Source organism: Ailuropoda melanoleuca, chromosome 5, assembly GCF_002007445.2.
Source record: "Ailuropoda melanoleuca isolate Jingjing chromosome 5, ASM200744v2, whole genome shotgun sequence".
Classification (NCBI taxonomy): domain Eukaryota; kingdom Metazoa; phylum Chordata; class Mammalia; order Carnivora; family Ursidae; genus Ailuropoda; species Ailuropoda melanoleuca.
Genome location: NC_048222.1, coordinates 103,558,160 through 103,575,182, shown reverse-complemented (window position 1 = coordinate 103,575,182; position 17,023 = coordinate 103,558,160). Strand labels below are relative to the sequence as shown.

Genomic DNA, 17,023 nt, shown 5'->3' with positions numbered 1-17,023 from the left:
TATATAATTTAACAAACTGCATTCTTTGCTTTGAAAGAATCAAGAATTATCTGACTAGCATAATGTCTACACAATCCCCCACCTTTTTAGGAAATTTCAACAGACTGTAAAGATTCAGTACATAAAAGCAGAGTACAAAAAAAGGATTGCTAGAAATAGATGGGTCATTAGTAGGGTTTGACATAATTTTGCCTGTCATGGAAATATTTTCAAAAGAACTATTCATCTGAAAAGGTATACGATCTACAGTAGTTTTTTATTCGCAGTGAACTGTAAGATCAATGGTCAGGAGCACTTTGACATCTTGACAAAACTACTATAATAGAAATATTTTATTTATAAGTTCATTTTCTTTATTAAAAAGTTCTTTCATATTTAAGAACGTATTTATCTATAAATACTCAAGGCCTCCAAAGACGTTGGACTATGGAAAATTCTTAAAGTTGTAATATTTTGTTAGCCCTTGGGATAAAGATACATACATACACACAACCCCCTTTTCACTTTCAGCCTTTCCTTTAAAGTTACTCTATCAAGGGACAAAACAGCATATTAAGAACATATTTTTCAAGAGATGTTCAATGAAGACATGTTAATCATCATGATCACAATGTAAAGAGCAGATTAAAATTAAATGGTATTTTAAAGATATTTTTATTCAACTAGCTCTTATTAAACAATTGCAAAAACCAGATTTTGTTAGACCAAGACGATTATAATTTACTCCCCACCAATTCATTTATTTCAAAGACTTTAACTTTGTGAAATGTACTATACTTGTTTTTCCATATAGATAGTGTAGAAAAAGGAAATTACTGTGAGAAAAACTTATGGTGAGCCTCTAACCCCAAATTCCACTGTTATATTATTAGTCTCATCCAAATGAATACTGCCTCATAAAATGCTTCCCTGTTTTCTAAACAATGAAACAAGATGGGAGAAAGAAACTAAACAGAAATTCAAACATTTTATTTTGATAGATCCACATCTGCTCCATTCAAGAAATATTTAGCCAGGGCTCTTAAAAGCCAAGACACTAAGCACAAAGTAGGCAAAACTGATCAAGATGTAATCTCTATCCTGGAAGAACTCCCAATTCAGGGAGAAGGACAGATAAGTCAATAAAAAAATGACAAATCAATATAATTGATAAATTAAATTGCTCAATTTATATGACAATGCATAGAGCTAGAAAGAGGAAGAGAGATTTCCAAGAAACACAAGGCAATATTTTAAACCTAAAGAAAAAAGGGAAAATAAACGCTACACTTAATCTGATGTGAGCACTCCTTTACAGCCCACCATCAAAAATATCATAAACTATTCAAGCTTGAATAAGCAACTGTTCAAAAAAAAAAGTCTCTTAAGAAAATGAAGTATACAGAGAAGAGAACTTACAGGCACTCTTCTAGGTATTTATATAAATTCACTGAAGCTGTCTAATGACCCTATAAAGTATGAACTATTATTATCCCATTTTACAGATGAGGAAACAGGCATGGAGAGTTTAAGTAACTTCTCCAAGGGCATACAACTATTAAGTAGGGTGGCTGGAATCTGAACACAGGAAAATCTTGGTTTCCAGTTTATAGAAATGAAAATAGGGTTTTCTAACTACATAGCAAGAAGTATTGGTAGTCAAGAAATCTCTAGGATGTTCCTTGAGCAATTTCAGTATGCAAATGTGTGATGTGTGGATGCAATCTATGTTAGAGTCACAGCAGACACAGAGAAAGAAGAGACAAACTAGATAGCTAATTGTGTACTCTTCTGATACACTTTACTGCTGGGAATTTACCAAGAGCAGCTTGACAAAGAATTAATTGGCTACTGCCAATGCCTCCTTGGTGAAGGTTGCTCCCATTATCTTTGACATTATGTTGAGGGTAGGCAGCCATCAGTAGGCAGAGTGAAAGAAAATCTATCTGATGAAAGATGCTTACAATAATACATGGGTTTTGCTTCCTTTTCTAACCCCTCCCCCCTCATCAAGAACTATATCTACCCTCACTCCCTCATGCCCTATATTTTTTATCTCTAAAACATGAAATAATGAAAAAAAGCTGAGGACAGAATACACCAAAGTATCTCATTGGAAAGGCCTTTTGAATGGGCTACTAGGTCTTTTTCCCTTACCCAAATGATCTGAACACTATAGAAAACTGGCAAAAGTTAAGTATCCCAATACTGAAGAATCTGTTTTAAATGCTCTTTATTGGTTATTACAACCCCAAAACACTTAACAGGGAATCATGACTTCCAGTTGATTTTGAATTTTTTAGTTTAATAGAAGCCTAAAAATACTTGACTTATTAACTAAGTAGTAGTGTTGGGGGGGACTTTTTGGAGCATACATACAACATATGCTTCAATATGTGGTTATCACTTGGTCCTGTTTCTTAATTTCATCACAAGACCTTTTTGTAAGGGCCAATCCATCTTTAAAAAATGTCAATTTGATCCATGTGTGGTTATCACTTCCTAGGTGTAAACATCAGTGTTGACACATGCATATCTCTGTGATTCTAACCTATACTGTTTCAACTAATTAATTGTATTCTACCTGAGATACATAATTAAAACAAATGTAGATTTAAATGGTGATTTTAATTTCCGCAGACACTCATTGAACAGTACTTATTTGGGTGTCTATTATACCTAAGTTAAATTAAGGATGGTCTCAGCTTCATGGATGCAGTAGGAGCTTTTATAGTGTGGTAGGAGAGAAAGACAATGAAACAAAACAAAGCAAAAGTAAAATTGTGGTAAATGCTTCAGAGTGCTAGGAAAATGCATAATGTTAAGGTTTTGACCTAGTCTGGGGTTTCAGAGAAGACTTTTCTTCTCTGAAGGAATGACGAAAGTGTGTTGTGGTGGGGGAAGGGCACCCCTATGGCTGCAGTGCACAGAACAGAGGTTCTATGGCAAGTGTAAAATAGAGGCTAGAGGAGTAGACAAGGGTTAGATTATGCAAGACCTCATAAAGGATTTTGGTCTTTACTGTAGGAGTAATGAAAAGCTTACGCTGGATGTTGGTCAGGGGAAGGAAATAATCAGATATGCCTCTTGAAAAATCATTCTAAATGTAATATTAAAAGCAGAATGGAAGTGAGAGTGGATGTGGAGAGACTAAGTGAGGAAGTTATTCCACCAGGCCAGGCAAGAGATAATAGTGGCTTAGACTAGCTAGGTGCAACAAAAGATGGATTAAAGTGAACATTTAAGAGATATTTAGGACATAAAACTAATAGGATTTGGTGACAGACTGATTAGTCATGAAGAGTATAGGAGGAGAGTTATCAAGGATGACACCTAGGTTTGTTATGCAACTGGGTGGGACATGAGAGAGGATACTACACGAGTCAGCATTAGCTTGCTTTTGTTTCCTGGGGTAGGGAGGATCACAAAGTCCATGTTTGGTCATATTTGGTTTGAGGTGTCTTTGAGACATCGAGGTGAGGATATCATGCTCCAGTTGGCTCTGGAGCTCAGAACACAGGTCTAGATTGGAGATAAAAACATGGGAATCATCTGTGTATAGGCCATCTCGAATTTCCTTCTCAGAGCCACCTTCTCCTCATTCTAAAGCTGTTAATCACAGTGCTTGAACCAATGCCTTGTCACAGTGTAGACACATTAATTATTTGTCCATCTTCCCCATTAAACCTTAAGCTCCATGAAAGCAGTGACCACTTCTATTTTGATTCTTTTACCTCAGCTCCTCACATAGTCCTTACACTTATCAGGGTATCAGGAAATAATATTTACATGAGATAATGAACAATGTAACACACACTTTAATCAATGACAGAATTAAATAAATAATAACTGGAAATCATTAATTTTCAGTATAAGGTAAGGTGATAAAGGTGAACAGCACATTTTATAAATTTATTATTTATCTAGTACTATGTTATATATAATATTATTTATAATACCTTATATATCTATATTTCCCCTTCAGGGAAAAGTAATACAATTTTCTAGATATTTATCAGTTACCAATTAAAGCACAAACTAAATTAAAAGAAAATACAGTTTGATATGCAACAAAAATGCAATTATCTTTGTTATTAAAAGCCAACCTGGCTTAGGACTTCCTGTACCTTTAAAAATGTCCAACGGAATATAAACTTCTATTAAAAGGGATATACACACTTTTAACAACACTTAGTGTACACCATTTCCCACAAATCTCAGTTAAAGTACTTTATTTATTATTGGTATTAGCCCAACAGATAGCATTTTTGTATCTCCATTTTACTGACAAGAAATCTGAAGCATGAGAGGGGTGGGGGAATGGGATAGGCTGGTGATGGGTAGTAAGGAGGGCACGTATTGCATGGTGCACTGCGTGTTATACGCAACTAATGAAGCATCGAACTTTGCATCGGAATCCGGGGATGTACTGTATGGTGACTAACATAATATAATAAAAAATAATAATAATAATAAAAAAAAAATCTGAAGCATGAAAGTTTTTGAGAGTTATCCAAAGCACTGCAAGTAATATTTGCTAAAAAAAGAAAAAAAAGAAAAAATCTTTTGGCAATATATACTTTAATCTCTATGAACAAAATAACAGGCTAAGTGCCATTTCCATTAAAATTACATGGAATACTGCATATTTTACATATAATTGGCTATCTTTATTTTGCTTTAGCTGCTTTTTATCACGATCTCCCATTGAGACAGGATTTACCAAGAAACAGTACACTTAATGAAACAGGTCAAAAGCAATAAGATCCCACCAAAATGCCTTTGTTTTTTTTTAAAGTTACTGATAGTTACTTCATTACTACTTCATTTGATTTTGTGAATATGAAAGGCATGTAAGTAATAATTTTAACAAAAGATTCATTTGGGGGCATATCATTCACTTCTAACTTTGAATGGAGATAGAACATAATTCATCTTAAACTTCAATGTAGTCAACAAAAAAAAGAGGCATTTCTAAATCCTCTTTTGGTTTTCATCTTCTAAGAAATATTTCAACATCTATATATTAAAGCTGAAGAAATGCTATTACACTGCTCAAAGTATATATACTTTTGTATATAACCACAGTCTGGGAATTTTAAGTAAATATATTAAAGTACAAAATACAGGGCAAGATGATGACAGACACTAGCAAACAGTTATCAATGCTTTTTAAATTACATTAAAGAGAAAATATCCTAAAATGAAAAAGGAAAAACTGATAAATATTTTGGAAGAGGTTGTGGTTGGCCACTTATTACTTTTCTGTATTAGAGTTAATTAATATTCTAAAAAGGTCTACAAAAAGCTGAACAACCTCTCGAGCTCTGAATTCATGGCACTGACCTTAGAACTTTCTCAGAATGATTTTTAATGCACTCTGTTATTAGTAAAACCTGTTCAAACACATGCCCCATCTGCCAGCACCCCATCTGCAAGAGAGCTTCTTATTCTTGTAGACAGTACAACTTCTGCTTGCTTCCTTCTCTTCTCTACATACCAGCTGTATGGTAATGAGTATGAGCAGCTGAAAATACTGCATGATAACAAAGCTAATATGAAAACAGCAGAACACCATTTCCCCTCAATGCAGCAGTTGCAGCATGAACATAGCAGATAAGCTACTATACAGAGGAGGGGTGGGTGAAAATTTCACTTGTGTGTATGGGGGGCTGGGGAGTGCGTATGAGCACGCACATGTGCGCATACGCGTGCACACGCATGCGCACGCATGTGTGTTAAATATGGAGTTTCCACATAATTAAAAAAATAAAGAGAACTAAAAGCACAGGGTAAAAGAAAGATCTAAATTTTGAAGCACTTTTGTTAAGACTTGTGAATCAATTCTTTAAATGTTTTAAGTGTCAATTCTTATACAGTAATGATATTCCAGGGGCCATTTTGACAAGCTAGTTTTCAAAGATGTTAACAAGTATGTTCCATTTCCTAATTAACTTATTTAGGGGCCTCTAGGGAAAGAAATGGAGTCAGAGCTTAAAATCACAATGGAAACTATTTACTAGACCTTTTAGCAACTAACATGTGAATCGATAAAACTGTTTTTAATTCTTATACAGCAATTTAAATTGTTTTAATTTAATGGTATTTAAAGCCAACATATTTATTCTAAACATCTGAGAAACTCCAAACAAAATGCTAAGATAGCACGTTACCTTAATTTAGTAAGACATAATGGGGTTAATTTTTACACATATGATAGTCACACTGAATGAATCTACATAATGTAAGAAGAACCAAATCACATTAACTTTTTGTGTGCAGTTTCTTTCCATTTACAGATTAACAGTCACTCAGGAAACTATTTAAGAAAAATGACTATTCAAAATTGGTGCTATGCATTTTCTTTCACAATTTGAAGAAACTAAAAATGAAAAAAATATTCAAAACACTAACCATAAGTAAAATAAATAAGTAGTATCATGTCAGGCGAATTAATTATAATTTTTACCAACATATCTAAAAGAAAAAGTCTTTTGTGGACCTCATAACAGTTTTTAAGTTCTTATTATAGAACCATACTTTCTATAGGTTATTTCATTTTATTCTTACAACAACCCTATAAAGAAGGTACTTCTATCTCCATTTTATAGATGAGGCTTAGTAAGTGGTGAAGCTAAGAATGTAATCCCAAGTCTAAATGACTCTATCATCTATACTGTTAAGCATTCCACTATTCTGCTATAAACTTCATAAAGGTGAGGACCTTAAATTTGTTTCATTCACTGTTGTACTCCAAATGCCTAAAGCAGTCCTGGACTCATAGAAGTTATTGAATGAATAAATGGAAAAGAAAACTACTCAGTTGTTTTTAAGTGTAAATCAATTTAAATGGAAAAAAACTATCCATTTTGTAATAACCCTAATCGTTTTGATACTGAAAAAAATACCACTTAGAGAATCTTAAAATAAGATTGTTTAGTAATCTAAGTTTTGTTCACTTGTCAGACTGAAAAATTAAGACTTTATTTAAAAAATTCTCATAGTTAAACGTCCATTTTTTAAAAGGTTGGTACAGAATGAATAAGAGCAAAACTGCACTAATTTTAGTGCTCGCTCCAGCAGCACATATACTAAAATTAGAACCATATAGAGAAAATTAGCATGACTCCTGCAAAAGGATGACACAAATCTGTGAAGCATTCCGTATTTTTTTTTAAAAGGAGCAAAATTGCACCGATTTTAGTATTTTCCCTATTTTTGCAAATCCACTTACCTGTCCTCATTTTTATTATCTAATGATAAAAATACATTTTTTCTTGTTAACTAACTTAACATATTCCTTGACTTCAAATATAAATCAAGGCCATGAGCTTCCATAATATAAAAAGCTTTTGTATAATATATATAAGAATCTGAATTGAAAGAATCATCCCAACTTAAATAGTCCCATTCGTCCTTTAAAAAGACATACAGCTACATTTTTGCAAATTAGAATGAACTTTTAGCATCACTTACAGATTCAAAAATCCCACAAATTCAGACAAGATTTACAAAAACAGTACTATACTGCCCCTACATGTTCAAACTAGTAGCAACAATGACATTTTAAAATCCAAAGTGATAATGCAGAGATTTCTGTGGATTATTGAAAAGCTGTTTAAGCTTAAATTGTTCCCAAGTGAACCATATGAAATCACTCATGCATAAAAATGTAATTAAATATAGGACTAACCCACAAGTTTCAATTTTCATTTTCAATACTAGCAAGGAGAAGAAATTTAAGAATTTCATCCAACATTGCATTTTTCCTCTCAAAATAGATTTCCCTATTATTACATGAAAATATCATAAAATAACGATAAACAAATAACTAGCCATGTGATTTTAGAGTCAGTATTAATGTATTAATGTTTAAGAAATACTTACTCCTACTTGCTTTTCCTCTAGACCTAAATAAATGTCAAGAAAGTTTATAAATATATACATAAACATTTATATAGACTACCAAAGTCACAAGAGAAAACTTTATTAATCTCAGGTTTACTTTTTTAAAAAATCAATTTTTTTACAATTTAGTAATAAAACACTATATATGGGGGCGCCTGGGTGGCGCAGTCGTTAAGCATCTGCCTTCGGCTCCGGGCCTGATCCCGGCGTTATGGGATCGAGCCCCACATCAGGCTCCTCTGCTATGAGCCTGCTTCTTCCTCTCCCACTCCCCCTGCTTGTGTTCCCTCTCTCGCTGGCTGTCTCTATCTCTGTCAAATAAATAAAATAAAAATCTTAAAAAAAAAACTATATATGCAAATAAAGAGATGTGCTCCATCAACAGTTATTTGTAAATGGAAATAACTGAATCGTACTCCTAACATTTAGAATGTCATTGATTTTACCACAGATGGTAGTCCTTTCTGCATTACTTCTATGGTGAAATTTCTACCATATTAAAAAAAAATTATATCTTCATTATTTATACCTACCATAAACAAATCTACTATAAATTATATCTACCATTATTTAACTGGTTTATATGTGAGACACACGTTAATTTATGCAACTTTCCAAAAGTCAGAGATAGGGCCAAGAACTCTAATTCTGACCCAAGAACAATCCAGACAGAAATCACTAGGTGAGCCCAATAAGATATTAGTCTCCTTACAAGAATATGAAAAAATTAAATAGAGTAGAATCATATTTAATCTTTTGGAACCTCAAAATACTATTCCATACTAGATAACATCTAACATTATTTGAAAACCAGTAGATTATACATATCAATAAAGTCACCAACATAATCTTATCAAGTCACAGAAAGAGTGTATCTATATATGCATGCGCATGTAAGTGCCCATCCATACATGTGGGAAAACTACGAGACAAATTACCACCACCTGATTTAGAAAAGTGTGCCACTGAATAAAGGAGTCCGGTGACACACTGTATACTGGAATAGACCAAACATGCTGTCCATTCCCAGGCAGATTTCTCAGGGTCTCTAAAATGTTAAATTATATAAAAGGTTGGACTTTTTCTGCTTTGTTCAGTAATGTATCTAAAGTGCCCAGAACTGTGCCTGGCAATTAATGGATGCTTATTTGTTGAATAAGTTAATTAATCCATGTTCCTCTGATTTTGACATTGTGACTATAAAATGGGGACAATGAGGTAACTAACTCTCCCAGAGACAGAAAAGGGAAGGAAGGTCTCTGCCTTACTCATCTTTCTTACACTACTAACACATACAGGAAGTATGCCTAATACATATTAGCAGAATAAAAATTAATTTAGTGGTATTAATTTTCCATTTAGTAAAAAAGTGGTAGAGGTTCTCATTCCTCATTTAACATGTATGTCTGCTAACAAGAGTTACATTTACTCACTGAAGAAGAACAGTATTATTAGCTCTGAACTACCATATTATATGGAGCTGCCTATAACTAGGTCAGTAAAATTAAGGTATTCATTTATATAATGTATGTTTTAAAGCATTTAAATATGCATGTACTCAGAGACTTCAGGCTTTGACTACTTTGACATTTCAAAGTGTATTCCATTTTTTGTATGTGGGTGATAGCTGTAAAACTCAAAGGTCTGTGTAGTTAGTTCCACAATTTTAGAGAAAGCTGTGTTGCTGACTTCAGAACTTTCTGGAGTTTAGAAAAGTAATATGGTGCATATATATTACTGAACAATTCCAGTATATTATACATTAATATTTTTGCAGCAAAATTCATGGCTATTCAGATAAATAATAAAACTATCTTAAGTTACTCAGAGTTAGGTTTGGCTAACCTGAAAAAAATTCTTAGCTCTCAGGACTTGCTGCATATCTGGTCTGCAGACAAGGAACAGTGGGTTTATTTTTTAGCATATTTTTCATCTGTCTCCCATACTACATCTTAATAGCCTTGCCCTGTGATGTTAAAGTTACTGAACTATTTGAACAGATTATTACCTATCAACAACAAGGATAACAATTCACAGCAGTTATTTCTACAATGTAGTTGTGGATTTATACATCACATAATTTGTTTTACATTCATATCTGACAACTGAGGCACAACCTAATACTAAGACATCATTTGATGACAAAAATATCTAGAAAGCAATGTTATCATTAATTAGACACTGAGGCCATCATGAACTGTGAGAACAAAGTAAGAATTACTATTTAAAAACGCAGGATTACACAGCAAAAGTTAACCCTTACAATATCTGGAAACTAAGGATCTGTTCACTCAACAAACCTTACCAAGGTCAGTTAATCACAGTGTTTGTGATGCTCAAGCCAGATGCCTAGCTCCGCACTTACTAGCTCTAGGGCAAGTTATCTAACCTTGCTATGCCTCAGATTCCTCATCTGTAAAACAGGGATCATATAATACAACACCTACTTCACAAGGTTATCCTAAGGACTGTATGAGTTCATATGTGGGAAGTATAGTGCTTCTCCTGCATCCCAAGTTAGACTCGATACTATTACCCTATTTTATTGTCATCAAAGCATTAGCATCAGTAACTACTTTTCTGTTTCCCTAAAGTAGAACCTGAGCTCCATGAGGACATGGCCTCTATCTAACTCACTGTTACAGCCACAGGTTCTAGAAAATTTTTCAACTCTGTCCTAAGTGCTCAATACATATTTTTTGGCTGATATTAATACCGATAAATGTCATATCAAGATATAAATGAATAATCTGCAGCAGTATAAATAACGTGAAAAGCTGAGATGTGAGCGCAAGCAATAACACAAGTTCCTTCTGTCCATCACTTCTCTGATCATCTGCTTAGCAAACATCCTTCATGTTTGAATTCAAAGTTACTGTGAAGCCTTTCCTGAGTCATTTGCTTTGAGACCTGGGTGACCGTCTCATGCTCCCACAGTACTTTGTACATGGGCACATTAGAGCAAAACTATACTTTTGCACTATAAAGGTTTGTTTATGGTTTTTACCACTAGACTATCTAAGATGCATAAAGGATTGTGATTTTTCACTTTTGCATATCCACAGGTACAGAGGATGAAGAATCATCACCTTTTTATTTATAGCTAGTATCCTGCACAGTACAGAGAATAAGACTACAAGAAAATTTATAATTTAAACTCTGTTTACTCAAGTTTATGCATGACACATGAAACATTCTTAAGAAGAACAGGACTAATAGGATTTAAAATAGAATGGTCTGATACGTGGTAACTAATTCCTTTATTGATAAAATAAGTAGTGACAATAAAGCATATCAGGTCAGTTGAAAATGCCAATTTTTCCCCAATTCCAATGGAATATGTGTGTAAGGAAAATAACCAAAGGAAGTCACATTTTAGTTTATTCTAAAAACCAAAACAAAACAAAAAAACAAAAAACAGGTCCCCTATTAAAATCTCTCTCCAAAGTTGCTCATATCACCACCCTGTTATTTCTTCTCTCCAAAGTATTATAATTTTTTTCTTTATTTCAGCATTTTCTGGCATTTTCGGGCTACTGTAGAACCTCAAAAGTACCATCTAAATGACTTTACCCTATGTTTGTTTCTGCTTCGTTTTCAAAATTGGTAAGTAGTAATTACTTTTAAAATTAAGTGTCAAACTGTATCTGAGTTTATTTAAATTTAGAAAATGAAATATTCAAAATCACAGCTGCACAGTCATTTAAAAACATTTAGTAAACAAAAACATGCCATATTCTTAACAGTACAAAAACTCCTTCAGAATCTTCCAAGTTTAACACATACTTCAACGAATTAGTCATAAGAATATTTATACTAACTTTCTCCTGCATATCACTAGGAGCATAAAAAAACATTAAAGATAATTTCTGAACTCTAAGAGTTTATAGCCTGATTGAGGAGACAAGGTAACTATACGGAATAACATCACCGGGCGGTACATATTTGCCTAAAGGCCAAAGGTAATGGCAACAATAACAATATGTTCCACTGACGGATGAGGACAACAGTGGATGCAATCAGTGCCCGAAGAAAGGTTCCAACCAGAGAGGGAAGCTAGACTGGGAGGTCATGGAAAGGAAAGAGGCACAAATGTAACCGGTGGGCACTTGAACAGACCAGTCTAGGGGAGAAATGGAGGATGCTGGCTTTTTAAAGGTTTCATATTTCTGTATGTTAGTGAAAACATCCACGTATTTCTAATTGGCTAAGAGTTCCACGAAACGGATATTGAGTTTCATGAAATGCCTTTCAGGCATCAAGACATTTTAAAAGAGCAGACTTGCTACAACTACTTTCAGTAAGAATTAATCATGGCTGCACTAGATTAAAAAAAAAAAAAAAAGGTAAACCTGGATTGGGGCTAAAGGCAAAGCTATGTCAGAAATGTAAAACTAAGTAGTAGTGCTATAAGAAATAGGCAAGTATTTCTGGCAGCTGCTCTTGTTAGTATGAGAAGTACTTTTGTCGTAGATATTATTAACAGCAATATACTCTGGGAGGGGCTGTCAACTTACACTGTGCAACTATCACACTAAAATTCAGAAATATAAAAAGATAAACCAAGGTGATACAAAAACTGAAATAACATTAAGACTTGCAGTAAAAACAATATAATAAATCAAAACTATACATGTGGATCATCTATTTAGATAAAAACACAGATTATAGTTTTAAAACTATAGGAGGAGTAGAAGAAAATTATAGTTGAAAACAGTATAGGTGACAGGTCTATGACAAATATTTTCTAGAAAGAATAAAAAATAAAATCACACGAGCAACAAATAATTTCTTGATTTACAAATTTTCCTCCTGAAGCTGTAAGTATAAACCTATCTCATTTTCTCAAAAGGAAAAAAATTCCCTATAATAAAAAACCTAGAATGCAATTAGAAGTGCAATGACATAGTATTAACTAAATAAAATCCACAAAACTTTATCACACAGGAATAAATTTTCCTAGAATATGACTTATTTCTCTTTAAACAACAAATGGAAATCCCTCATGCTGGTTTTTAATTGGTACAGGACTTCTGGAAAACAATTTTACAGTATTTTTCAAGAATATAAAGAAGTTCATTCATACTCCTTGACCCAATAATTATACTTCCAGAAATCTGTGTATAGAGATGTTAAAGATTCATGTATAAAAAAGTTCAAAGCAGTTCACTCTCTAAATTACAACAGTAGGAAAATTATGGAACATTCATTTAGCAGATTATATAATTTTTGAATAATTACAATTATGGGAAATCAACAATATATTAAAAATGAATTAAAGTACCAATATTGCTAAAAATTATTTACTTGAAGTTATTATTATGGTTATTTTTGAGCAGTGAAATTACTGATACTTTAGAAAATTGTAAAGGAAAATATCTTTTTTAAATTTTACATACTGAGTATGTCTTATTTCTATAAAGAGAAGTAAAAGATATTAATTATTGGAAGAAAATTAAAATTCCCTATATCGCCATTCAATTTGGAGAATTCGGGGGATTATTAAATTCAAAAGGGTAATAATTCACAAGTTGGCTTTAGCAAAAGAGTTTACGATGGCCCACATTGGTGGTACATACAAAATCTTCCCACAAATGCAACTTACTGTAGGGTAAATAATTAGACTTTTTTTTTTTTTTAAACAGAGGTAATACAACTATTTGACAAAACTGGCAGACCTTTGTTGAAAAGGTACTAAAAGACTGGTCAATAGTCTATGAAAGGAGCAGCATAACAGATTAAAATTATATACTGTATAACTAACTGAATATTATACATACAAAAACCTGGCTACTTAGATTATGCCTGAATGAAGTTAAAAGTTTGAATACAGGTTTGTCCAGTATCTTCAATAACTCAACAATGAAGAAAAAACTTAAACTCAAAACAGCACTGAAGCTAAGAGATGTACAATGCTGTTGTAAATTTCTGTCCTCATTGTCCAAAGTGCTGGTTGAGCAAACTGATGAGAATGATACTGCACTGCAGTGTGAGGATGGCTAATCTGTCCAGACAAGCTGCTCTCGTTGCTGCCTGCCAAACACAGACCCTGAGGTCTGACAAAGATTCTTTTCTTGACCAAACTCTAGATAGGCTCCGCTGAGCTCTTTTTCAACTAGGCCCTGTCCTTGGGCGTGTTGTCAAGAGCAAGAATCCCACTCAGTTTAAGCAGAATCCTTCCAATCTTGGTATCTGACGACCTTCCATAACTGCTGGGTTTCTCATCCTCAATCGTCCTCCACGTGATATCTGACCACCTTGGTTAAACTGGTTTAGCCAGAATACCCCCTACCGATGTTCCCTCTTAGGAATTTTCCACCCACTGACCCCCCCAAACTGTTCCTTGGCTGTAAGTTCTCATTTTTTTTTTTTTTTGCTGTATTTGGAGTTGAGCCTGATCTCGCTCCCCTGCTACAAAACCCCTTTGTAGTAGTCCCTATACCTCTATCACCACAGTACCCTGAACAGTGTATCTTGCCATTTTAACAAGTGTCACGAATAATTTTTTAACAAGCATCATCCCTCAGCTTACAAAGACAACAGACATGCATACTGTTCAAATACTTCCAGTTTTTTATTACTATAATTATTGCATAATCTGTAGGATAACTTTTTAAGTGAAACATTTTAGATTACACCAAAAACCCTGTATTTATAAATGCTCTATGCTATCAAAAGTTATCTGTAAGTTGCTTGTTTTAATCTTTGAATCTATTTTCTCACAGAAACAATGTCAACAATGATAGCTCTCCGGCTTACCCTCCAAAATACTAATAGTAGTTGAAAAGTGTTAAGTTCACATGAAAACAAAATGTATAAAGAGAATGACGACTGCTATTAGCTGCAGCATTAGTAAGCTCTGTGGCTAAATGCCAGCTTTACTATTCACCAAGAAAAGTGGGGAAGATTAGCTGGTTTGAGCTAGTCTACTGAATGGAGAGAATACCTAATTTAAAGTACTTAACAAACATTTAAGTCATTTAAAGCATTAAGTGGGTTAAAATATACAAAACAATTAAAACAGTGCCTAGAATACATAGTGGGTTCTTTTAAAAAAGAGAGCAATTATTAATAGCTTTATTATACTAATATTGTATATTAAGAGAAATAATAAGCAGTATGCTAAAATTCTAGCAGTTAGCCACTCAAAGATCTTTTTCTACATAACTACAGAAGAATTAGAAGAGAGGATGACAGTTTAAAAGGAAATGTAAAACTTAAGGCTTTAACTAACAATCTCATTCTAAAAATTTCCCATGAGCTGAAACTCACATACAAGCAAAAAGATAAATGCACAAGATTTACTGTAGTATCATTATAATCATACAAACCTAGATTTCACTCTTTTGTAGGTAAAGATTTATTAAAACACCGCCATGTCCATTCACCCATTCATTTAAGTATTGTCTACAAGCTGCTTTCATGCTCCAATGGCAGAGATGAGTAGTTCTAACGGCAACTATAGGGTCCACAAAGCCTAAAATATTTATTGGCCCTTTGCAGAAAGTTTGACTTAAGCTAACCTGCAATGATAACAATACACAGGAATGACATTAACATTTTCTCAAATGACACAAATATTCTAGTTTTATTTCTACTTTCACTTTAAAGAAAAATTATTTTAAATGTGGTTTTTTAAATAGAACTTGATACGAACATAATTCCTACGAAACTGTTTTCAACTATCAAAAATCCCAGTCATAATTTCATTATTGCTGGAGCTCTTGTTTCTCAGGAGAACAAGTCTTTGTCCCACACTGACCCTACCTCACCACACCACTATCCCACCAGCAGTTCTCCACCACTCTCTTAGCTGTGCTGCTAATGCTTATGCTACACATCGGTACACGGTTCAAGCCCAGGAATACATACGGCACTCTCAAAACAGTATTTTGTCCATAAGCCAGCATAGTCAGATAGTTTGAAAGCCCACATAAACCACTGTCCTTTGCATGTCATCTGGAAATTTCTACCAAAATAATAACAGTGAAGAGTAACTTTATGAGAATATTGTAAATGCTTAAAAATTGCCCAAACAAAATGACTGAAGAAATGAGATTTAAGCAATGAAGTACATTTTCTTACTATTATTAGTTGTAAGATGTTATTTCTCTTATCTCTACAAAGAAAAAAATGCTGCCAGATAACTATAAAATTCCATCAAAATGTATCTAAGGTACATTATTTTCTCGCATTTTAAGCATATTTAAGAAATGTTTAGATAATTTAAAGAAAATTTCTTACTATTTCTTAAATATGTTTAAAATGCGAGAAAATAATGTACCTTAGGATTTAAGAAATATAGCATTACCATAATTACACATTACCACAGTATTACCATAATTAGGCATTCCAACTTCAAAGAAAACTGAAAATATCCAGTGATTTTATAGATTAAATAAGTTTTTTTCCTGTAAAATTTCTTTTCCTCTAAAGGTCAGTTCTTCTAAAATAAAAAGTTATGTACTCAACCAGTATTCTCAAATTTTCCTGATTCAATTACCTATAGGACTTTTAAAAATATATATGGATCCCTGAACCAGATCTCTACATAAGACTATACAAAACAGGGAACCCACGATTCTACAATTTTTAAGACTGGTTGATTGACTGATTGATTTAGAGAGTGTGAGCAACCAGGCGGTGGGGCAGAGGGCGAGGGAGAAAGAGAATCTTAGATTGTGGAGCCTGACAGGGGCTCGATTCCACAATCCCGAGATCATGATCTGAGCCGAAATCAAGAGCTGGACGCTTAACCAACTGAGCCAACCCAGGCGCCCCATGATTCTACATTTTCAACAAGTTCCGGGTTTAACAAGTTCTTAGGCAAGAATGCCTAAGCCAATGTAAATAAATAATGAGTACCTTAATACTAAAAACATTTTGATTTACACTAACTGGTTAATAGTTACTCTATGTTAGTATTAAGTCCAAAGTACCTCTGATGAGAGACCAGAATAATTTATATAATAATAAATTCGACTACCAGTACCAATATTACACTTAATAGTAGGTAAATAAATTTTCTGAAAACATTTCAAGAGATATAATTTGAAGTAGTTATAGCAACTAAAGGATTTTTCACAATTTTTGAAGTTATTTTATTGTGCAAACATTAAGTGGGTCAACATCTATG

The 17,023-nt window shown here is 33.4% G+C and overlaps 1 protein-coding gene and 1 non-coding gene across 5 annotated transcripts in view; one reads left to right on the top strand and one right to left on the bottom strand.

Moving 5' to 3' along the window:
• FBXW7 (F-box and WD repeat domain containing 7) overlaps nt 1-17,023 on the bottom strand; it is a 234,440-nt gene that overhangs the window by 41,211 nt on the left and 176,206 nt on the right. The gene's annotated exons all lie outside the window — the stretch shown is intronic.
• On the top strand, nt 7,047-7,151 carry LOC117802550. The gene has a single exon (XR_004625918.1). It is a non-coding gene; the product is annotated as a U6 spliceosomal RNA (small nuclear RNA).